This window comes from Ambystoma mexicanum, chromosome 3p (genome assembly GCF_040938575.1).
Source record: "Ambystoma mexicanum isolate Mex_15411 chromosome 3p, UKY_AmexF1_1, whole genome shotgun sequence".
In the NCBI taxonomy this organism is placed as follows: domain Eukaryota; kingdom Metazoa; phylum Chordata; class Amphibia; order Caudata; family Ambystomatidae; genus Ambystoma; species Ambystoma mexicanum.
The window spans coordinates 1,187,237,271-1,187,260,170 of NC_090925.1; positions in this window are offsets into that span (position 1 = coordinate 1,187,237,271).

The window sequence follows — 22,900 nt, forward strand, 5'->3', positions numbered from 1 at the left end:
TTTGGGGTTCCCCAAGGCCCAGCTATTGGCTCTTTTCTCTTTTTATAAAATTCTGCACTCTTATTTGTCTTTCAATATGATGCCGATTTACAGATATTTTTCTCTTTTACCACTTTTTCCGATCAACCTCACTTCTTGCTCTTTCTCCTATTAGTTAAGAAATGTCATTATCTGCTCACAATGGTAGTGTCATTTTTCATTCCTCATTTTCCTTCTTCAATTAATTTTCTTCTCTACTTGCTGCTCATGTCCTTTCCAATCCTTACTATTCGTGAAAAGTGTCAATTTCTTGCTTTCTCTTCCATGTAAACTCGTATTCCTACTTTATTTATTGTCACAACTTGACTACTGTCCTTCTGAGCTGGTGGGTCAGCTCCACGATGCTCTTTCTCTTCTTAAATATTTTTATAATTCTTTTGTGTATGTCCTCAGTTTGCTCCCTCACCACTCTCATATCTCTCGGTCTCTCTCACTATACTTTGCAGGTTCTCTTTTCCTGCCTGTCTCCAGATTCCTTATCTAAGCATTGTTTTGGAGTGAAACCAAGGCCTTGCTCCCACTTATCTCACTTCTCTTTGTCGGTCTATGCTCCTAATTGTTCTCTTTGATCTTCTTATCTGCTTCGTATGTCTATTACACTCATTGTACTCAATCTCACGTTTGTGTATTTCCACCTCTTCCTCCAAAACTCTGGAAAGTTCTTCATCTCTACGTTCAGCTTCCACTCTTTTATCTTTTTAGTCTTCTTTAAAACCCCATCATCTTGGTACTTCCAAAATGTAAATGTAGCGTTATCTTGACGGCTTCTTCTTTTTATTACTTTTTATAACGCTATTATCATTCTAATGCTTTGGTGCTGCACTTTGGTGGAAGCGCTATAATAATTGAAAGAACCACAATAAGTATTGAGTTATGCCATATTGAACTAGGCATATGATGGAATCACCTGCACAAGTTAGGCCATGCCTTACAGACTGTGGATATACCATGTATATGAGGGATTAATGGACATTCATGCCATGGTAGTACTCAAGCATTGGAGGCTGCATATTTTGGATCCGATGGACATGTGAAGCTACACCCTTATATGATGACAATACCAGGTTATTCAGACATTATTTGACATATGTTTTCAGCAGCACTCTGTCAGTCTATAGCTTAGATGTATATGACTATAGATTAGACTCGATTAGCTTTATTTTGTTAAAAACAAAACAACATAAAAGTCATGAATACTATTTAGGCTATACTTCACAAATTACCACTAGTACCCTGGCTGGGAGCAGAGGGGACAATACTAATACATCTTCAAGGTGCAAATAAACAGTCTGTCCTCAAAGGACTTCAAGGCGCAATGACCAGTTCTCCCTATGATCTTCAGAGTGCTGGGGGTATGAAATCTTAAGTATCTGCGTGAATGGACAGGCTTGCGAACACCCTTCCCACTCCCAACAATCCATCCAAGTGTGTCACATTGTCTACCCCCAAAATCCATCTAAGTGCACCTCAATTTCTAAAATCCAAATCCATTCAAGTGTGTCACATTCCTGCCCTCAGCAATGCATCTGAGTGCAGCACAGTTCTTATTCCAAAAGATCCCTCTAAGTCCAACTAATTTTCTGCCCCCAACAGTCCATCAAATGTTTCACATTTCCTAACAGCAACAATCCATGTGTGTCAAATTTTCAACCCCCAAAATTCACATTTCCTACCCCCAAAATCCATCTAAGGGTGTCACATTTCCCACACTAAAAAATCCATTTGAATGTGTCCCATTCCCTAGCCTAAAAATCCATCTACGTGTTTGACATTTCCTACGCCAAAAAATTCATCTAAGTGTGTGACATGTCCTACCTCTCAAAAAGCATCTAATTGTGTCACATTTCATGAACCCAAAATCCATCTAAGTGGGTCACATGACCTACACCCAAAAATCCATCTAAGTGTGTCACATGTCCTACCCCCAAAAATCCATCTAATTGTGTCACATTTCCTACCCCAAAAACCCATCTAAATGTGTCATATTTCTACCCGCAAAATCCATCCAAGTGTGTCATATGTCCTGCACCCTATGTCGCAGTATAATGAAAATCACTTAAATTCAATCTTGGCAGTGCAAATAAAAAGCAGTTGCACAATAAGGGTAGATGCAGTGGGTATAAGATATTAGTTAATAAGAGTGGTCAGGTTTTACTGAAGTACAGTAAAGGGTGTACTCCGAGCCCCCACCACAATCACCTTACCAGTCACTGTAGGTTGTGTGTGTCAGGTGTCTCAAGCAAACGGACAAACACGGAGTGTGGCTGCTTAGTAGGCAGCTGCCCATTGTCTCTGGCCCTTAGCCAATGGGTGCCTGGATAAGCCTTCCCTCGGTAACCCTGTTAAGAGAACAGTAGGCCTCCCTGGAGGTCAGCCAATTACAGGGGAGGGGTAGGAGAGAAGTGGGAAACAGATAGAGGCAGGGATGGGCAAGAGGAGAAAAAGGGAGACAGAAAATCGGTAAAGGGAGAGAGACAAGAGAAAAAAGTGGCAGAGGGAAAATCAGTAAAGGGAGAGAGAAAATAAAGAAAAAGCATCAAAGAGTGAGGATGGAAAGGGCTGTTGGGTGGGGAGTGTTGCAGGCTCCTCCTGCTCCCCACGATACCAGCGCTCATCCAACTCCCCCACGCCACCTCAGCTATAGCATGCACTTGGCACTTGGACACAAATAATACAAAGGGGACCAGAAGTAGAGAGAAATCAGTTGTAATGCAAACACACACCTGTGCACTGGAGGGCTGCATTCTGCTCTTACCAGGCCTGTCTCATCCAATGGAGTAGCTAAATATCTTCTCCACCCATAAACCTGAAAGTATAATGCAAATATGATACAAACAGGTCATTATGCAGAACAGGAGGAAGAATGTACATTTCAAAACTGTAGGCTGTTTCTGCGAGGCAGGCTCTGGAAGCCTTAGGATTTGAGCCAGCAGCTTCATTGCTTTGTATGTGTCAGGAAGAGCTCTTCATGCCCGGGAGTCTGAGGCATCAGAGTATGCCACAGCTCGCTGTGCTGTGCTCTGCGACATCGCTTGGCATTGGTGCACAGCTGTTAGGGCCGTCTCTTAGGCAAGTCTGTAGGCCAGTCTCCTGGCATCAGATGTACCTCAAATAAAGCAAGAGAAAGTGCAGTATTAGAGGTGGTATCAGGGGGTGTCACTCACCTGCAACAAGGATGGAGCAGCAGGACTCAGTTACATGGGCCTGCTGCAGGATAAACACTGCCCTGGCCCAGAGATAAGCGTGGACTGTAGGCCTCCATGGAGGTAAGAAAATCACAGGGATGGGGGCCTTAAGATGTCAGAAACAGGTAGAGGCAGGAGTGGGCAAGAGGAGAAATATGAGGCAGAAAGGGAGAGGGAACTTCAGTAAAGAGAGAGAAAAGAGAGAAAAAACAGCAGAAAGGCAGAGGGAAAATTTGTAAAGAGAAAGAGAAGAGAAAAAAGGAATCAGAAAGGCAGAGGGAAAATCAGTAAAGGTAGAGAGAAAAGAGAGAAAACGCAACTAAGTTTGAGGATCGAAAGGGCTGCATGGGGGAGGCACTCACCTGCACCAAGAATGGAGTAGCAGGGCCTGCTTACATGGCCCTGCTGCAAGATAAACACTGTCCTGGCCCAATCACAGGGCAGGGGCAGCGGCTAGGGGAAGGGTGGGAAACAGGTAGAGGCAGGGGTGGACAAGAGGAGAAAAAAGGAACAGAAAGGGAGAGGGAAAATCGGTGAAGGGAGAGAGAAAAGAAAGAAAAAGCAGAAAAGAGCGAAGTTGGGAAAAGGCTGCAGAAGGGTGGGGGGCACTCACCTTTACCAAGGAGGAAGTGGCAGGAGGGCTTACATGGGCATGCTGCAGGATCAGCACTGTCCTGCCCCAGAGACCAGTGAGGACAGTAGGCTTCAACGGAAGTGAGCCAATCACAGGGGTTGGGAGGGTGGGAAGGGGAGGGGTTGTAAACAAGCAGCGGCAGGGCTGGGCAAGTGGAGAAAAAAGTGTCACAAAGGGAGAGGGACATTTGTTAAATAGAGAGAAAAGAGAGAAAAGGCATCAGAAAGGCAGAGGGAAAATCAGCAGAGAGAGAGAGAAGAGAAAAAAGCAGCAAAAAGGTATTGGGAAAATCAGTAAAGGGAGAGAAACAACAGCAAAGTGCGAGGATGGAAAGTGCTAGGGGAGGGGCGTCACTCCCCTGCACCAAGGACAGAGCAGCACTCTTCAGGCTCCCCAGTATCATAACCTTGGATTTCCTAGCATTAATCAGTAAACCATGCACTCTACAAAAAAGGTTCAATCGCTGTATAAGAGCCCTTCGGGCCAGATCCGTTTTTTCAAATAAAACTGCATCAACGGTAAGTAACGGTTATGGGACAGGTCCACCTGCTATTTTTGGCATACCACAGTTTGCCTTTAGAATATATCTCCCCATCTCATTCACAAATATAATTCACAGAAGGTGAACCAAAAGGCACCCCGATGATCCGGGTAGGATACGTGGAAAGAGCATGTTTCCCTTCTTCTGCTTGCAAACGTCACATGTGCACAGTTTTATACAATTTAAAAGACTAGAAAGAACACCCATGTTTTGAAGAAGCTCCCAAAGATTATTACATGCTGTGTTGAGGTCTAAGAATCCGAAGAGCATCTGCCATTTTATGTTACTTATTCACAAGGCGGGTGTTGGTATTTGATTCAGACCTCTCGTGGAGCGTTCCTTTTTGCGTGCATGTTTAAAAGAGAAATGGGGCGATAGAAAGCCAAAACAGACCCAGGGCCGTTTTTAAATGTACGAATATTAATATGTTTCACTATACCCGGAATGCAAAGTTTTAAATGGTTTCAGCTGGCTGTAGACTCAGGATTTGGTGCATTCACTGAATACCATTTTACCAAATGAGATTTCACTGACTATATTTCAGCGAAAATGGTAGGTAAAGTGGTCTGAAAATGGTAGGTAAAGTGGCATATGTCTAGTGCATAATAGGTGGTGTGTGGGGTAAGGGTATAGGTTAGGGTAGCGAGGGGTGAGCATCGGCTGTGGGGGGTCTCCACCGGCATTATAAAAAAAATGAAAAGTAAAAAGATAATTTCGTTTTTCAGTTAAATGGGTACGGTGAAATCTACATTGAGTAAAATATTTTCGAAGAAATCACATACACTTATGTAGATACATATCGGGGCAAATGGCATATTATGACAGCACATGAAAGTTGAGCGTATATTTAGTATACAATAACTATACATTGCACAAGAGGATATAGCTGGCATATGGGGACTGTAACTGGGCAGATATGGTTTTACTAGCATAAGAAAGCACTGCACTGGGACTATTTTGGTTCTCCTGGGTTTACCTCTGCCATTTCATGACCACGCACATGACCTATCATGCTAACACCCCACCTCAAATATAGCTTGTAACGAATGTATTCTTCTTTGTCAGCTTTAATAGCTATTTGCTGTTTGATACATCATGCTTATTTAAGATGCCATCAGGGCCAATGATCATTGGCCACCACTTCCTGTGATGCCATTGGGTTTCAAGGCCATGTGACGTCCCATTATCTGATATCAACATTGTGTGAGGTCACTTCTGCTACCCACAGTATTTTGGTGAATGGATGGCCCTGAATGCTCATTGATGCAGTGATGTCAGAAATGAGCACAACCCCTGGTTTACGGTGGCGGTTTTTACTATAATGCAACCAGTGTTGTACAATTCAATGTTTCCCAATAGCTGGCTTTGAATTGGACAATGAAAAATATGGTTATCAGTACAATAGTTTGCAGTTCGCCCAAGAAGAGGTTTCTAGGCACCCTACTTTCGTTATTCTATTTTAGTAAAGTAAGGCTGTACTGTGCACATCATAGTATGCTGGAAATACCAAACAAAGACATGTGTAAGTGACTGATTGAGTGCTCCTGCACTTACTATACTGTTTTAAATCAAACATATTATCTAGCCTTGGATAGTACTCATGAAATCAAAACTGTTTTTAGAATTCTATAATATATTGATTATTGTTTTGTCCATATATTGATATTGTTGCCTATGTTTACATCCATATATTTATATCAGTTATGTTGCTATTGCCTATGGTTAATTCCATCTATTGATTATATTGGTTTTATTCCGGCCAAGTGTTACGACCAAATGTCTTCATCAAGGCAAAGATACCTTCAAAGTGCTAAGCTACTGATGAGATGCAATTCTCGTGATGCAGTATATTCTTGAAAAAGGAGTATATCCTCTAATAGTTTTCATAATTCCTGTCATGATAACTTTCTGGAGATCATGAGCACAATATTTTGTTCATATTTCCGATAATGTCATAATTCTGTCCTCGTAAAGGTGGAAGAAATGTATCCAAGCTGTTATTCAGCAATGTTCTGGTGTACCCCGTCTAGACTAGATAGTACCTTTGACTTAAAATAGTATATTAGTCACATGAGAACTCAATCACGCATTTTCAAAAATATGGTTGAAGCTTCTACAGAGCAGACAACCTGAGGTTTTGGTGGTGCAGACCCTCTTTTTTGATTGAACACATGCTTTGCAAGTGAAAGAGTTGGTTAATAACAGTAGTTGCAGATCTAGGTTAAGGGCATAGGAAATTGGAGTCTCTGACCTTGACATTTCTGCCGCATGGACATTTGCGCCTGTTGGTACCAATAATCTTGTGATGTTGTATTGAACGGTGACCCATGAGAAGAACTTCTCAACCTCTGGCAACCCAGCCTGCCTATGCCACTTGATGCATGTTGTTATACTTATAGCATGGGAGAAACTCTTTGGACAGAACATGAAACACTCGAATTTCAAACAGTTTGAGCAGATCAACATAATTAACAGGTTTTTGATGTTCGGGGAAAGAGTTGCCATCTAGTTCGAACTCATAGTTATATAAAGTAGGTGGATCGGTCGGAACTTGAAACATTCAGTGGTTGACGATTGAAGAGGCAGGAGTCATACCTTACAGCTTTGGTTGGTTGAGGGAGGGAATCTGTGTAGTTAAGGGGTAGGTAAGAATAAGTAATAGTTTAGGTTAGAGTATAATTAAATTGCTAATAGGTCCTTGGTAGTGTCAGGGAATTAGGATTCACTTCTAGGTTGGAATGAAGGACTCCTTTTTTTGTGATGGAGGTGGACTACACCAAACAGGTGAGACTACAGTACACGATTTACCGAAAACACACACCCCTGAATGTTAATGTAGTAGAGGGCCAAAGCATTGTTAGGTGAAAGAGTTTTTGTAGGCACAGGGAAAGGTGAAAGAAGTTTTGAACACACATTTCTTTTGTTGGTGGAGGTGATGTTAGGGACATGCATGTTTTTGGCAGCCAATAAGGCCAAAGCATAGTAAGAAATACATGAATTGTATCGTTGGAGAAAGACAATGCTGTGCTGTATTAGGCACAGGTGTCTTTTGATGGTGGAGCACTAGGCCAAAGCTTCATTAGGCCCACTTGTCTGTTGTTAGTGGAGGAGAGGGAGAAGGAAGTGAGTGCTGGGAATATATGGATAGTCCAGACCAAACTGCATTCTACATCAGACCACAAGCAACCCCAGAATTTGTTTTGTTTGAAGAATTGGTGTGAAAAGAAGCAAATTGAAATCTGTAACAATACATATGATATAAACAAGCTAAAAAAGTATAACTACCCCAAATAAGAACATGCTAAAAAATGCAATTAAATTGTCAACATTTTTCCCCACCCTATCTTTTAAAAGACACCTTATCTCCCTCGAAATGCCAACTGCATCTTCGCCTAGACCTCATCAGGAAAACAGTAAAGAAATAGTTTGTTTTCTCCATGTCCTCTGTAACTTGAGGAAAAGTGCCTTTCCCACATAAAATGCATCCCAATCAAGGCTATGTTATGTAATCAGCACTTCCAGAGTCTTTAGCATAGTACAAAGTTACACCACTCATCCTTCTACCTGTGATGTACAGAGCCATGTAATGTCCATTTACTAGTTAGTCTTTAACCATGAGCAGCCATGTAGTTCCTACGCTCGATTATCCTAGTTTTTGCATTTCAGCTGTTACTACTTTCCACACTGCTCCTGTTGACAGCAAAACACTGGACAATACAAAAAAGATTCCTTGTATTGCAAATGCTCATACGAACACAAAAGAGCACACTCGAGATCATAACCCATTTACTTGTTGGCCAATGCTCCTCATGCAGACTGTACATGTCCACATTATGTTCCAGTTTTGATAGGTCAAGGTGTTTCTGTAGCTAAACACCGGCTCCTGTCCAAACTGACATCTAAAATGAACATTTCCACAACATATGGATGTCCAATTCCTCTTTGGCACATCCTTCGCTTGGACAGAAGGGGTGCCTTGCAAGTGATCTTATAAACATTGTTCTTCTTGCTGGTAAGGTTTCGTGTACAGTTTGATAACACATGTCTTTGTGCCAATGAAGACGTCTGGAATGAGACATATGTACCCAATATTTTACAACTTCGCTGTCCGACCAGAGTCATGTCTGTAAAATCAAGAATACATACCCAAATGGTCTTAAATATTTTCACAGTAAGAACATTCTTTTTACACAAATCAAATTCTTTCAATACAGTTTTAAACTAAGCCGTGTCTTTGTGGGATGTTTGTAAACATCAGTTGGAATAGTTTTATTTAATATTGCACATTTTATTTGAGTGTTTGCAGGCAGTCTTTGTACACATTTGCTACATGTGTCATTAATGCATTTTGGATATTGATTTCATTTTTTGTTGTTGTTGCTCATTAAAACATATATATTTCTTAGCATTTCTTTCATTGTTGTTGAATAGCCATGATATGGGTAGTGCTTTTTTTACTCCACATTTTAATTTCGGTCCTGTTTATGCTAGAGATGTTTGCGGATTACAAGTTAAGTAAACGCCTGTAACTAAACACGGTAGAAAGTCTTACTTTGTAGTTCAATTTGGAAAATGGCATCAAGCCTCTGACACTGCTAAACAGTTTGTTTGGCAAAGTGCAGGCAAGTGTGATGTTGATGAATTCAATGCAATTTGCATACATTATGACATAATAACAGCAATGTTCTTAGTTATATTTAATTTGTAGATAAACCTCACCCGAAGTTGGTAAATAGCCCGGAAATGCATTGCGGTAATTATTATCTACCTCAGGATATCAATATGTTTCTATGATGAAACCATGTATTTTAATATCATTAAACAACTTAAATCATTGTGTCACCTGATCAACGAGCTACTTCATTGTTCTGTATACCAATACAGTCCACCTGGGATTTAGTTGGGCACTTCCACACTTGCAGAGAAGCATGGCAAATTGTTTGGTGCTTGTTTTTAGTTTTGTCTTCTGGGTGTGATGATAACACGCGTGGCTAACACACAAATAATATTATTTTCGTTGCTGCACATTATTACTTCGGCTAATACTGTCAATCCAAGTACTTTGCTTCTTTGGAAAAGAATCCCAGGGCTAAATGCACATAACTAAATATTAGAAAACATATGACATATCTTGGAAGATTAAACATCCTACATTTTGCGCATATTCATTTATTCACTGTTGATGGCCCATTCTAATGGCTCTTAGGGCATTAGGTACATATAGAAAACACATATACATTCACATTGTGGTAGACCACAATTTCACTTGGTTTACTGTTCATAACACCATGTTGAAAACTGGGTTTCTGTGCTTAATCCTGGGACTTCCGTAACATAAAGAAATGCATTTGGCCTCCTGGATGCTGGAGACTGCTCAATATTCATTCCACTGGGTCCGCCAAGTGTAGGGAAAGCAGAACATAAACAGATATACATTAGAGGTTCGGCTTCGTTTGCATGTCTTCTTCGAGCAATCATCTGGACACATTAGTGGTCCCAGCGTTCAATTTCTATGGATGCACTGCTATATGGTTTCAGATTCTGCACACCCAAAAACAAGAGGATGGTGGTCCCCACTGCTTTCATCACACCCAAGATTTGATATGATTGGTTATTTATAGCACGCTTAATACCCAGAGGTTTCTAAGCGCGCACCTGGGGATTGAACCGGTGTTGCTCTGTGTCATCTTGCTTGTATTGCTTCCAAGGCGAGCACGTTGCACCTGAGCTATCTTCTCAAGATTTGTCTCCAACACCTCGGTAGAGACTCCCATACCATGCACACCTTTTTCCTGTATAAACAGGCAGCATTCTAAATAGAAATGTCTTGCAATATAGCACACGTTCCTGAATATTCTTGTTCAACAATGCAGTATAGAGTGATTTATGAAATACTAGTAGTCCTCACTTTCTTCAAAGTCATCTTCTTTTCATTTTGTTTACACAATGAAAAAACTGCGCTTGTCAGTAGAACACTTTGAAAATAATTAATTTGGTATTTTTACGAAAGGTGGGGAAAGTCCACAGGTATTTTTGCACACAAACTTAAAGAAAGATACAATGACTTCTCGTGCATAATCCTTACAATTATGCACCAGACAATATGTGAATGTACCACATATATCACATGTTAACACTGTAAATATGATTATTTGTCCACAGAGACTTCTTTCCACTTTCTGGTCTTCTGTCAATGGCACAGTGTTCCTTGAAGACGTTGTGTTGTCCCGTTGCTTAACAATCTGAAATGTAAACGTTGTTGTGCAGCATTTTTAAATCTAATGTTAATGAATGATGAATTAACCTTGTGATGCTTATGAACATATTGTTTCTGTGGTACTGCTGATAAGACGGTAATGTAACTTGTAATGTATTATTAATAACAGTCATTAATGTATAATACATGCTATATGTTTTTGTCATACTTTAGAATTTAACTATGAATATATGCTTAATTTGGTGTTTTTATTGCATTGATTATTTATGATGTACTAACATGCTTTGAATTGAGTTGTATGGGCACTTTGCCAGAAACAGACTTTGTGTAATCAAAGAACAGACATGCATAGGTTTGCAGAGTCCTCACAACCTAAGCAGAATCATTCTATCGAAATGACAGACTAGTAAACACGGGTCTTCCACTAAACTGTCCATAAAAACGGCACAACATTAGCCATTGTGCTGTAAGGGGGATATCATTTGGAACCCACCCTATGGTACAAGCCTCTTGTTGCTGTATGATGGGTACATTAAAAATGTTGATTTATTCCTGCTTAGGGAACAAACGTTTTTCAAAGTTAAAAGTCAGGTGACTAAATGGTTCCATGTATTTCTGCCACCTCCACATTTCCTGCATCAACGCACTGGTGTGTCAGGATCGGTCCACAATGTTCGACCCTCGGGGATCATTGGAGGATGTTCTCTCAATGTCTGTTGCTGGTGCCTGGATGTCCTGCTTCATCTGCATGAGCAGTCTTGACATTTTCCAAGCTGGCACCTGAGTCTCCCAGGTGGCCAGTGTTTTCAGACACTCCAAAGGTATTCTGAGCGTGTCTCAATGCATGCTGCTTGATGCTCCTTTCTGCTCCCCTTCAGTCTTCCCAGCGTGCTTTCCTTGTTTTTCCATCTTTGTTTTTCCTCGTCCTTGCATTCTAATCCTTCATACCAGTTACTTCGTTCCTGTTATCCTCCTTGTTGCTCACCTCTCTGCATGTGTTCCTTGGTATTCTCATGGGCTTTGCTCACCTGCTCCCTAGACTGGGGGATTCCTTCCCACTGCACCAGCCTCAGCTCCTCACCCCCTGGAATCCACGAGGGCCCAGAGATGCTAACTCTTGGGACTTCCTGTTAGACACAGCCTGAGTGCCAGTGTTGCAGTACCTCTAGAGAGCCAGGGTGGCTCAGTACAATGATCACCTATACCTCTTCTCACTTTGTCAAAACCAGCGCAAGGCGGTAAGTGAGAGGTTGGGGTCTGCTGGTTTTCGGAAGGCCTTACATGGTGATTATGTTGCCACCATGTTATTTGAGGTGGTGAATGTTGGTAAATCGCTTTCCTCTTGTGGTTTTCTTTTGTGTCTCTCTTGCAGGGGAAATCCCCCTCCAAACCCCCTCATTTCTCATTTACCTCTATCCCCCCTGTGCCGACCCACCCCCCTGGATCCATGCCTGCTGCTCAAGTGGTAGCATCCCCCTGCACATCACACCACACCTCCTTCATGCATTAAGGTTGGCATTGTTCCAGACAGCTTGGCTTTGCCGGCCTCATTTTCCTCCGAGTATCGACGCCATTCGCAGAATAAATGGAAGCACAAAATTCTGGATCCACAATAGCACATATATTTGCTTGACTTGCAAGATCTCAAGAGGTGGAACGCAATTTACTGGTATAGTTTATAGATGATAATAAACTGACCATTCTATAATAAACGTATGGGCCCCATATTGAATTAGTTGCAAATTAAGTCTGATTACCTAAGGTTCACAATAAGGCAACTACCCTAAGATATTTGAGAGAAAGATTTTCAAGGTCAAATAATGTCTCAAATGCCATGGCTAAGATTGGGCAATTACTGGTTTGGCTTTTTCAGAAGCAGAAGATCCACAGCTTATCCCTGCCAACAGTAGCATCATCTTTTGGAGGCCATCCTACCACTAACACCCAACAGGCAATCCTTGAAAGGACTGCTGGTGGATCCCGAATCCTGATTCAAACAACAAAGGATCTAATTTGTGTCTGTACAAGAGTGACATGCGAATGGAAAATGTACAATCGCCCAGAACATGGAAGCAAACATGAAATGTACTTGGTGGCACCAAAAAGACTTTAGGGACGCCAAAGGTCATTTGGTGAATACTGGACTAAAAGCGATAAGTAAAATGTTCTGAGAGTGATGAGATTGGAAGGACTGAAAAAAACAATCCATCAGATAAGACTGCCCAGGCAATTACTGATTAAAGTGTAATGACCAATGGTGTTGAACGGAAAATATAAATCCAACTAAATCAAGGAGCAGTAACACTCTGTTCAATTGACATTACTATTGACTTGATTACCCTAACAAAGAGCAATGCTGCCTGTGAATGATTAGAAGGGCAGCTTTTATGGCAAGTAGACAAAGTACCATCATGACTACCTTCGCCAGAAGCTTCGCCGCTGATGAAAGATGGAAATAGAGCAGACTCTAACCATGCTTCTTCATTAGTCGAATCATCCTGGTTTGCTTTAGCTCATGAGGAGCTGTGCCAAAACGTGACAAAGATTTTAAAAACCCCTGTCAATAAAGGAGTGATAAAATGGCCCAGGTCTCAATAATCTTAGCTGCACATGAGTCAAGAAGGGAGCCCAATTTAAGACCACAGACCTGCACAATGATAGTTGCAGTGTGTCACAGTCACAGTATTGTTATGCTGGCTATGGATGGCACCTGGTATAGAATAGTGTACTGCCCACGTTGTCACTCTGAATGAGCGCTTCAGGCTAGACAACTGGTTTTTCTTTTTAATTCTACTGTTTATTTTGTATGCTGGCTCCATAATGGATGAAGAGTGAATAGCAGTCATGTTGCTCTTCTTAGCTGGCTGCTTCTGGTGTTTCACCAGCAGCTGAAAGTTTGATTTTCTTAAAGGCAATGATCTGCTCTACAGGCAGAAACAAATGTGTTGGAAATTATTTTTCCTAGCACAGTTCTGAAAAATAACAGTAAGGAAGTACTGTATGATATGTTTCCTTCCTCTATACTCTTATTCCATGGACCAATTTTCTCTACTTGATTACAGTGAGAAGAATTCAACAAATGAAGCAGCCTCCAGGTTCATGGGACTCAGCGGGGTGTAACGGATTAGATTGACACCAGTAACAGAAAGCAAAAAGATTCAATGGACTGGAGCATTGTAGAGACATAATTAAATGGAAAATAACCACAAGTTCTCACCAGAACATTAGAAAGCAATGTCTCACATCAACCAAGTCTTGGATCGGAAGCTAAAGCCAAAAATATTGAGCAGCCACGAAACAGGTCCTGTAGTCAATTATATTAAGCAAGGTGAATGAAGTTCCAAAGTGTGCCGGGGAACGGGGGAATAAAGGCATCTTGCAATCTGAATTGACCTTAATTAAAGTGAGAGCAGGTTTAGGCCATAGTTAGCTGACCAATTCACAAGTATGTGGGTTGAGCCCACCTGCCAACAAGAGGAACATTGTCCCTGAGCAGAGGTAAAAATAGCCTAAACATCCAGCAGGGCTTAATGCACGCGGATACTCAAATAGTGTGTGATTAGGGAATTATCAAAGTCATCTGGATATGGTTCCCGGCATCGATGATTGATCCAAGTGCACCACACTATGCCTCTTTACCCATGGCAATGCGCATTAAAGAAAAGCGAGTTACTGTTTTTACTTCATTTTCCTGGTCACCGCCCTTAGCCGCTCAGTGAGCTAACAACGCCCTATCACTTGAAGATACCTCTTCTTTACCCTCCTCTCCCACACTGCCAGCAGTTGAGCTAAGAGGGGTTAACTCACCGTAACCACTCTTTTGGTGCTTCCAGAGCAGTCCGTCAGGTTTCCCAAACACACAAGAACCATCCTTTTCAGTGGGGGCGACTTTAATAGGTTGTGGTGGACTTGCCAGTCAGGGAAGGCGGAAGCCAGCTAGATATCCAGCTAAGAGAGTGATGTGGCACATGGCCCTGCGTGGAATAGTGTGGCGCTGCGGTAAAGTGGATTGGGCTCTTACCAATAGGACAGGGTTCTCAAATGCTACCCACCGTTGGTTCGGAAATGTCAACCTAAAACATGATAGCTTGTTAAGTTTATTATTTGCAATCGTGTCACACTGTGCTTTGCAATTGTGAAAATTAAATGGTGTGCCATCCCCACGAATGACATGCGTAGTATTTAGTACAAATGAAGTGAGAGTGGGGGGAGATGGGGTGCTAATTGGCGTGCCACAGGAGCCATGAGCTAATACGTTCTAATACAGCCTGAGGCATTTAATTGGGAAACTTTGGAATCAAGGTTTGTACATTGATTTCAACATGAGTGCCAGGCACATTTACGAAGGGCTCTGCATTTTACAACCGTAGCCATTAAACGATGGCCCCTCCGTATGCTACCAAGTCAGAGTTCCTAGTTCCTGATGTGCTGCGGTCGTCTCTCCTGTATTATTTTACATTGCACTCCCTCTCACGAGTATATGCAAGTCTTTGCAAGCAGCTGAGGAGAGCTCAATATCAGAACCTTTGACTTTGGAGTGATAGATCACCAGTTCGAAGACAACAGTCTCTTTTTCAGGTGAGACACATGCCCATTTGAGCATCAAGGGAGTCTTATTTTGAAAATCATTAGACATACTGCATCACAATGTAACCTTCCGACTGAAAAACTAAACGTTCTTTCAAAGTGTGGGTGCATTATTGAAGGGGAAGGTGCTTGAGGGGCATGGGACACCCCCTAACCACATACGAATATTTCTGTCACAATTGCCCTTTAAGGAAGGCGTCTCAAACCTCAATCTCTTAGTCCAGCTCAAAAGGGAAAACACCTGTGCAACTTGAAGGGTATCATTACCATATTGTGCTATTATTGCTAAACTTGAGGAGAACCATCTCCAGTTCTGGAAGCACCTCAAGTCCTTCCTCTTTGTTTCTGCATTCGGCCCTCTCTCCCCTGCTGATCTGATCTATCTTGGCACCGTGAACCTGGCCACCCTCTGACCACTGGGGCCAGGTTCCTGCTCACCCTGCCACCCTCCCGCACTGCCTCCGGACCACCCCTTGCACTGGGGTCTGTATCTGTACCCATACAGTCCCCCCTCTTTCTTCCTTACACTTATCTGACCCACCCTGTCTGCTGGCTTAAACTCACCACTTGACACTTGCTGGCTGCACTACCACTTTTGTTGCCTTTATTATTTATTTATCTATTATTATTTATCTGTTTCTCCTCTGCTTTGCACTTTCCACTTCTCCCCCCTTCCTTGCACTGTTTCCCCTCCCCCTCTCCCATGCACTTGCGCATTCTCAATGTCATTGGGCCTAGTAAGATGTTTGTTTTGTTCTCCCTTGTTCCCCTCCCTTGCCGCGCTCTGAAACACTTTTATATGAGCGCGATAGAAATAAAATATCAATTCAATTATTATGATTGGCTATTTATAATGCGCTTATTACCCAGAGATTTCTCAGGGCGGCCCTAGGATCGAATCCTATCTTGCTCTGTATCCTTTTGCTTCCAAGCCAAGCGCATTGCCCATGAGCTATCCCCCCGGTAATAAATGCTAAGGCTCACCTGAATGTAGTAACGCTGAGAGAGAAATGCCATGCAGTCGTAGTACTCCTTTAAACTGCTGTCTGTTGCGCAGAACTCAGCAATGTCTGCGAAAACAGTCGGTACGCCTGGGGCAAACGCTGCTCACTAATGAACTCAAATGAGTAGACATGGCCTTATTGGTCGGCCTGATAATCTATGGCAATAGAGTTCAATGGAAACACTGAGGCCAGGGCGTGCATAAGGAACGCTCGCTTCCCTTCTCTCTAGTGTCCGTATAATGGCTCCCACAGACAATATTAGCAGATGCAACTATCGCCCAATAGCAGAGGACTGACTGCAGACCAAGAGGTGCCTGGTGCCTTTCCGTTCTTTCCGTGTCATTGCATGTATGTGCTACTCAGCACATGAGGCATTTATATATTAATTCATCTTAAAATATTGCTGCAGCGCTCACAGTATCAATTTGTTTAATAAGTAGTGGAAATAGCGAAATGACAGGACTCCAATGGGTTGGGTGTTGGCTGTCAATCATTGCATTATCCTTATTATATATGCGTATAGCGCAAACCTAGATCGGCAGGTCGTGCAGCTGCTGCATCCATGATCTGAGCAATCTTTGACATGTAAATAACTAAACACATTTCCCTGTGTTTGCCGTGGGGCACGGGCGGGTACAAGGAGCACTGTCTTTACACTGCTTCGGTCAGAATTGAACTTCTATCTTTTTGGGACACAGCATTGAGATAAGAGTTAACGGTGACAAAGCTTGGCGTGTCCTTTGAGTGGTTCGTTCAGTTGCAGCTATTCACTCTTGATTGATGCTGGCTTGGCAGAGTCTATTCACTCTTGATTGATGCTGGCTTGGCAGAGTCTTTATGCTGGCTTGGCAGAGTCTATTCACTCTTGATTGATGCTGGCTTGGCAGAGTCTATTCACTCTTGATTGATGTTGGCTTGGCAGAGTCGGCTTTATAGAAATAAACCGAGTACACATTAGCCAGAGGCCGGTGGTATGATGTGATGTAGCCATTAAAGGTAACTAGCCGGGGCACCACACCCTCACTCTTCCAGCTGCTCTGTAATATACTTTCGGTTTCTCCACTGTCTCCCAACGTCTTCCCTTTCCAGGGGCTTCTTTTCTTCTTCTCCTCTCTCATGCTGTCTTCAGCTCACTACCCATTTTGGCAGTTGCTGTCTTCCTGACACCAGCTCTATCCGGATTCCAGTACCCCTGTCCCACCTCTCTCAGGCCATCCCTCCCAGGCTCCCGATCTGTCCATCCGTGCAGATTATTCCTCTAGCTGTCACTCCGCTCTAAAGGCATGTCTAACTTGGTTTTCTCTTCCTTTTCATTAACTTAAATATCGCTGGCTTCAGGCAGTCTGTTAAACTGTCCCTTATTTGTCATGCTCTCTATAACTATGTACTGTAGGACCTTTCCTAGGTGTGTTTTTGTAACTGCTCTGTCATCCCTCAGAAAGTCTCTGACTCTTTTCCTTCTCTAGTTTCTTTCCTGCTCTTCTGTCCTGATGGTGCTACTGAGGCCCTTCTTGAGTGGCCACCATTACGGGCGGCCTTGTGTGTCATGGCGGCTGTGGCTGCTGTGGAGTCAGCATTTCCTATGGCTCATACTGGACCCAAGAAATGGGGGTAGCACTCATGGGAATTCAAAAGCACAAGGTTTACGTTGTGCGGTAGGGAAATCAGAACTTAACATATTTCCTGTGTCCAACCTTTAAGAAGTGGGTTAGGGAACCTTGACGACTTTCCCTGTTGCACCCACCTGATGATCTCCCACCAGGAGATCATCAAACTGAGGGGATTAGCAGGCCTGGAAAGCCCTGCCTGGGCCTCCGTGAGTTGTGTGCATTTAAAATTAGTTAAAAGAAAGAAAGTTACATTGTTTTATTTTTCTTCGCGCTCCCAGCGCGTGTGTGGCCTGCTCCTGCTCCCCCCCTCCCACTTCCTGGTCTTTCCCCTCCCTCCCCGCCTCCCTGCCCGCCCACCCCCCCCTCTGATTGGCTGTGTCCTGCCTCCCCTCTGGCCTACTCGACGGCCGTTCCCCACGCTCGCTTCTTTCTCCAGCTGAGCGTGGAGAGCGGTCGCCGGTGGCCTGAGGGGATTAGCAGGCCTGGAAAGCCCTGCCTGGGCCTCCGTGAGTTGTGTGCATTTAAAATTAGTTAAAAGAAAGAAAGTTACATTGTTTTATTTTTCTTCGCGCTCCCAGCGCGTGTGTGGCCTGCTCCTGCTCCCCCCCTCCCACTTCCTGGTCTTTCCCCTCCCTCCCCGCCCCCCCCTCTGATTGGCTGTGTCCTGCCTCCCCTCTGGCCTACTCGACGGCCGTTCCCCACGCTCGCTTCTTTCTCCAGCTGAGCGTGGAGAGCGGTCGCCGGTGGCCTGAGGGGATTAGCAGGCCTGGAAAGCCCTGCCTGGGCCTCCGTGAGTTGTGTGCATTTAAAATTAGTTAAAAGAAAGAAAGTTACATTGTTTTATTTTTCTTCGCGCTCCCAGCGCGTGTGTGGCCTGCTCCTGCTCCCCCCCTCCCACTTCCTGGTCTTTCCCCTCCCTCCCCGCCTCCCTGCCCGCCCACCCCCCCCTCTGATTGGCTGTGTCCTGCCTCCCCTCTGGCCTACTCGACGGCCGTTCCCCACGCTCGCTTCTTTCTCCAGCTGAGCGTGGAGAGCGGTCGCCGGTGGCCTGAGGGGATTAGCAGGCCTGGAAAGCCCTGCCTGGGCCTCCGTGAGTTGTGTGCATTTAAAATTAGTTAAAAGAAAGAAAGTTACATTGTTTTATTTTTCTTCGCGCTCCCAGCGCGTGTGTGGCCTGCTCCTGCTCCCCCCCTCCCACTTCCTGGTCTTTCCCCTCCCTCCCCGCCTCCCTGCCCGCCCACACCCCCCCTCCTCTCCCTCTGCCTATAACCTCCCCCTTCCTGGGCAGCCCTCTGCCCGGCAGCCCCCTGCGGCTAAGGGCCCCAGGCCAAGGGCGACTCCTACAGTGCGGCTCCCTGTGTGTCTGCAGGTGTCCGCAGGGGACGCCAGGCACCATCTCCTCCGCACTCCGGCCCACCCCACCTCACCTCACCCGCATGATGCCTCGCCCCCCTTTTCCAATTTCCCGGTAAACTAGGGTGTTTCTCTCCTCTCGCAGGAATCTCAAACTTAGGTGGCCCTGACCCACTACGCATTACTGTTTGCTCTTCACTGTGTTAAACTAGGGTGTTTCTCTCCTGACCCACTACGCATTACTGTTTGCTCTTCACTGTGTTAAACTAGGGTGTTTCTCTCCTGACCCACTACGCATTACTGTTTGCTCTTCACTGTGTTAAACTAGGGTGTTTCTCTCCTGACCCACTACGCATTACTGTTTGCTCTTCACTGTGTTAAACTAGGGTGTTTCTCTCCTGACCCACTACGCATTACTGTTTGCTCTTCACTGTGTTAAACTAGGGTGTTTCTCTCCTGACCCACTACGCATTACTGTTTGCTCTTCACTGTGTTAAACTAGGGTGTTTCTCTCCTGACCCACTACGCATTACTGTTTGCTCTTCACTGTGTTAAACTAGGGTGTTTCTCTCCTGACCCACTACGCATTACTGTTTGCTCTTCACTGTGTTAAACTAGGGTGTTTCTCTCCTGACCCACTACACATTACTGTTTGCTCTGCATTGTGGTAAACTAGTGCCCTCCACTCACTTCCTGTCTGCATACTCGTGTCGTTCGCCTCCCCTCCTACTCCATGGTGCTCTCCATCTCGCCTATCTACTCTAACTGCTTCTCCATTGACTATCCTGCTCTCCTCACTAAATCCGGTAGGAAAAAGTTTAAAAAGGACATCCTGGTCTCCAACCCAGGCCTCCCTATCGCTGACACCTACACGAGCGCCTGCTCCAAGGAAACTCTCACTGACATTCTCTTCTTCGTGCCTTCATCTGACCTATGGACCCTTCACATGGTCGCTGTGCTCTCTCCTTTCTCCACCTCTCCCATTAATGGTGGCACCCGTTGGGATGTCCTCTTGGCCCCTTTCCACTCCTCTAAAGCCATCATTAATGTCTATGCTAACGGGACCGTCTTGGTCCAAGGCCCTCAGGCCAACCTTCACCTCTTTGATAGACGCTTCCCATGCCTCATCAACTTCCTCTCCGCTCCCGCTGTCCCCCCTCCTCTATCCTCAGCTACCTTGCCTCCCCCCTCCCTCCCTGCCCCCTCCCTTGCTCCCTCTTCAACTCCTTCTCTAACACCTCCGCAGGGTGTACCTCTGATCTGTACCCCTCCCCGGAAGTTTTTCAAGGGTGGCAACCTTCTCCACATTGCCACTCTAAATTCTCGCTCTGCCATCAAGCACTCCTCTGATATCTGTCGCCTTCTTGAGGAACTGGACCTCGACGTCCTCGGTCTCACTGAGACTTGGTTCACTGCCAGCTCTGCCACCAGCTTCGACACACTCCTACCTGACGGCTACAAGATCCTCTCCGTGCCCAGGCCCAACCGTTCAGGGGGTGGTGTTGCCCTTATCTTCCCTGAGTGGATTCCTGCCACTGTCACTCCTACGCAGACCTACTCCTCTTTTGAATGTCTTGTCTGCCGACTCTCTCTCTCTCCTAGCCATTCCCTTACCGTGGCTACTATCTATCGGCCACCTGGTCAAATTTCCTCCTTCCTCTCTGAGTGGGCTGATCTCTCCTCCTCACTCCTGTCCTCAACCACCCAACTCCTCTTTCTCGGTGACTTCAACATCCACCTTGATGCCTCCTGTCCCCCCACTGGTCTCTTTCGCGAACTCTGCAACTCTCTCTCACTCTCTATTCTCCCTTCTGGTCCTACTCACTCTGCGGGGCACACTCTTGATGCTCTGATCTCTTCTGACCTTCCCCTCTCCCTCCCTCTCTCCACTCCTCTCTCCTGGAGCGATCACTTTCTTCTATCCTCCCACCTCTCCCTCCCTACCCCACAGGCAAAGCCACCCTCTTCACTGCCACCCACCTTCTCGGTCATCCGACCCATGAAACGCGTGTCAGTTGAGGCTTTCGCTGCCACCTTCTCGCCCCCTCCTCCCCCCTCGGCTGACTCCCACCCCGACACAGCCCTCTCCATGCTCTATTCCTCTATATCTGATACTCTCGATATCCTTGCCCCCGTCATGAGAATCCGCCTGAAGCCCAAAGCCAAATGTAATTCCTGGTACGACTCGGATCTCGTCACCCTAAAACGCAAGTGCAGGGTGGCAGAGAGGAAATGGCGTGCTTCATGTTCATCCTCTGACAAACTGGCCTGCCGCCTGCTCCAAAGGCAATACCGGCTCTCCGTTCTCACTAAGAAGAGAGCCCTTATCCAAGCCCGCATCTCTGAGGCATCAAACAACTCGGCCGAACTCTTTAAAATCTGCAAGGAGCTGGCCAACCCTGCTGCAGTCTCTACCTCTCCTGTCCCCTCCCAGGCCCTCTGCACTGCACTGGCCTCGCACGTCATCTCAAAAACTCAGGACATCCTGTCCTCACTCTCCTCCCCTCTCCTCCCTCCCTCTCTTCCCGGCTCTTCCTCCTGCTCTCTTGCAGCCGCCCCTCCGCCCTCCTTCTCTTCATTTCCACCTTTTTCTGCTGACGAGGTTTCCAGACAAGTCCGATCTATGAAAGCCTCGTCTAAACAGGTTCACCCCTGTTCCCCCAAAACCATCAAAGACCACATCGTCTCCCTGGCTCCTGCCCTGGCTGACTTTTGCAACCACTCATTCGCCTCTGGAGTCTTCCCATCCCCCCTCAAGCACTCCCTTGTGCACCCCCTCCTCAAGAAACCCTCTTCCGACCCCTCCTGCCCGGCCAACTATCGCCCAATCTCCATTACTCCCTTCCTGGGCAAGCTCCTGGAGAAACTGGCCATCTCCCAGCTTAACCTCCATGCTGAATCTGTTGGTAATCTTCATGACCATCAATCCGGCTTCAGAGCGGCCAGAAGCACGGAAACTGCTCTCCTGAACATCCGTGAGGACCTGCTCCTGAACCTCGATTCCAACACTCCCTGTGTTCTCATTCTGCTCGATCTCTCCTCTGCCTTTGACACTGTCAACCATGCCATCCTGCTCAACCGTCTCCGTGATAACCTGGGTATCACTGGTCAGGCTCTGGCATGGCTGACCTCTTTCCTCTCCGGTCGACCCTCGCAGGTCCAAATGGGCTCCTTCCTCTCTGACATCTTTTTCTCCACCTGTGGTGTCCCCCAGGGATCCAACCTCTCTCCCTGGCTTTTCAACCAGTATCTGGCACTCCTTGCCCACCGCATCGCCGCCCTCTGCCCCCACTTCCAGTGCTATGCGGACGATACCCAGCTCATTTTCAGGCTACCCTCGGCCTCCTCCTCTCCTTCCCTCATCTCCGACTGTCTGTCTGCTATCCAGGAATGGTGTGCCGCCAATGACCTCTGCCTTAACGCCAGTAAGACTGAGATTCTACTCATCGGCGCACCCACTCCCTCCTTCCCTGCAGCTCTCTGGCCGGCCTCCCTTGGCCCCCTTCCTGCCCCTACCTGCAAGGCTAAAAACCTCGGGGTCATCTTCGACTCCACACTCTCCTTCTCTCCTCATATATCTGATGTCTCTAAGAAATCACACTACCAGCTGCACCTCCTCAGAGGTATTCTTCCCTTCCTCTCCTTCCCCCAGAAGCTCACTGTCTCCCGAGCCCTGGTTCTCTCAAGGCTGGACTACTGTAACAGCCTCTATCTTAATCTCCCTGCCTCC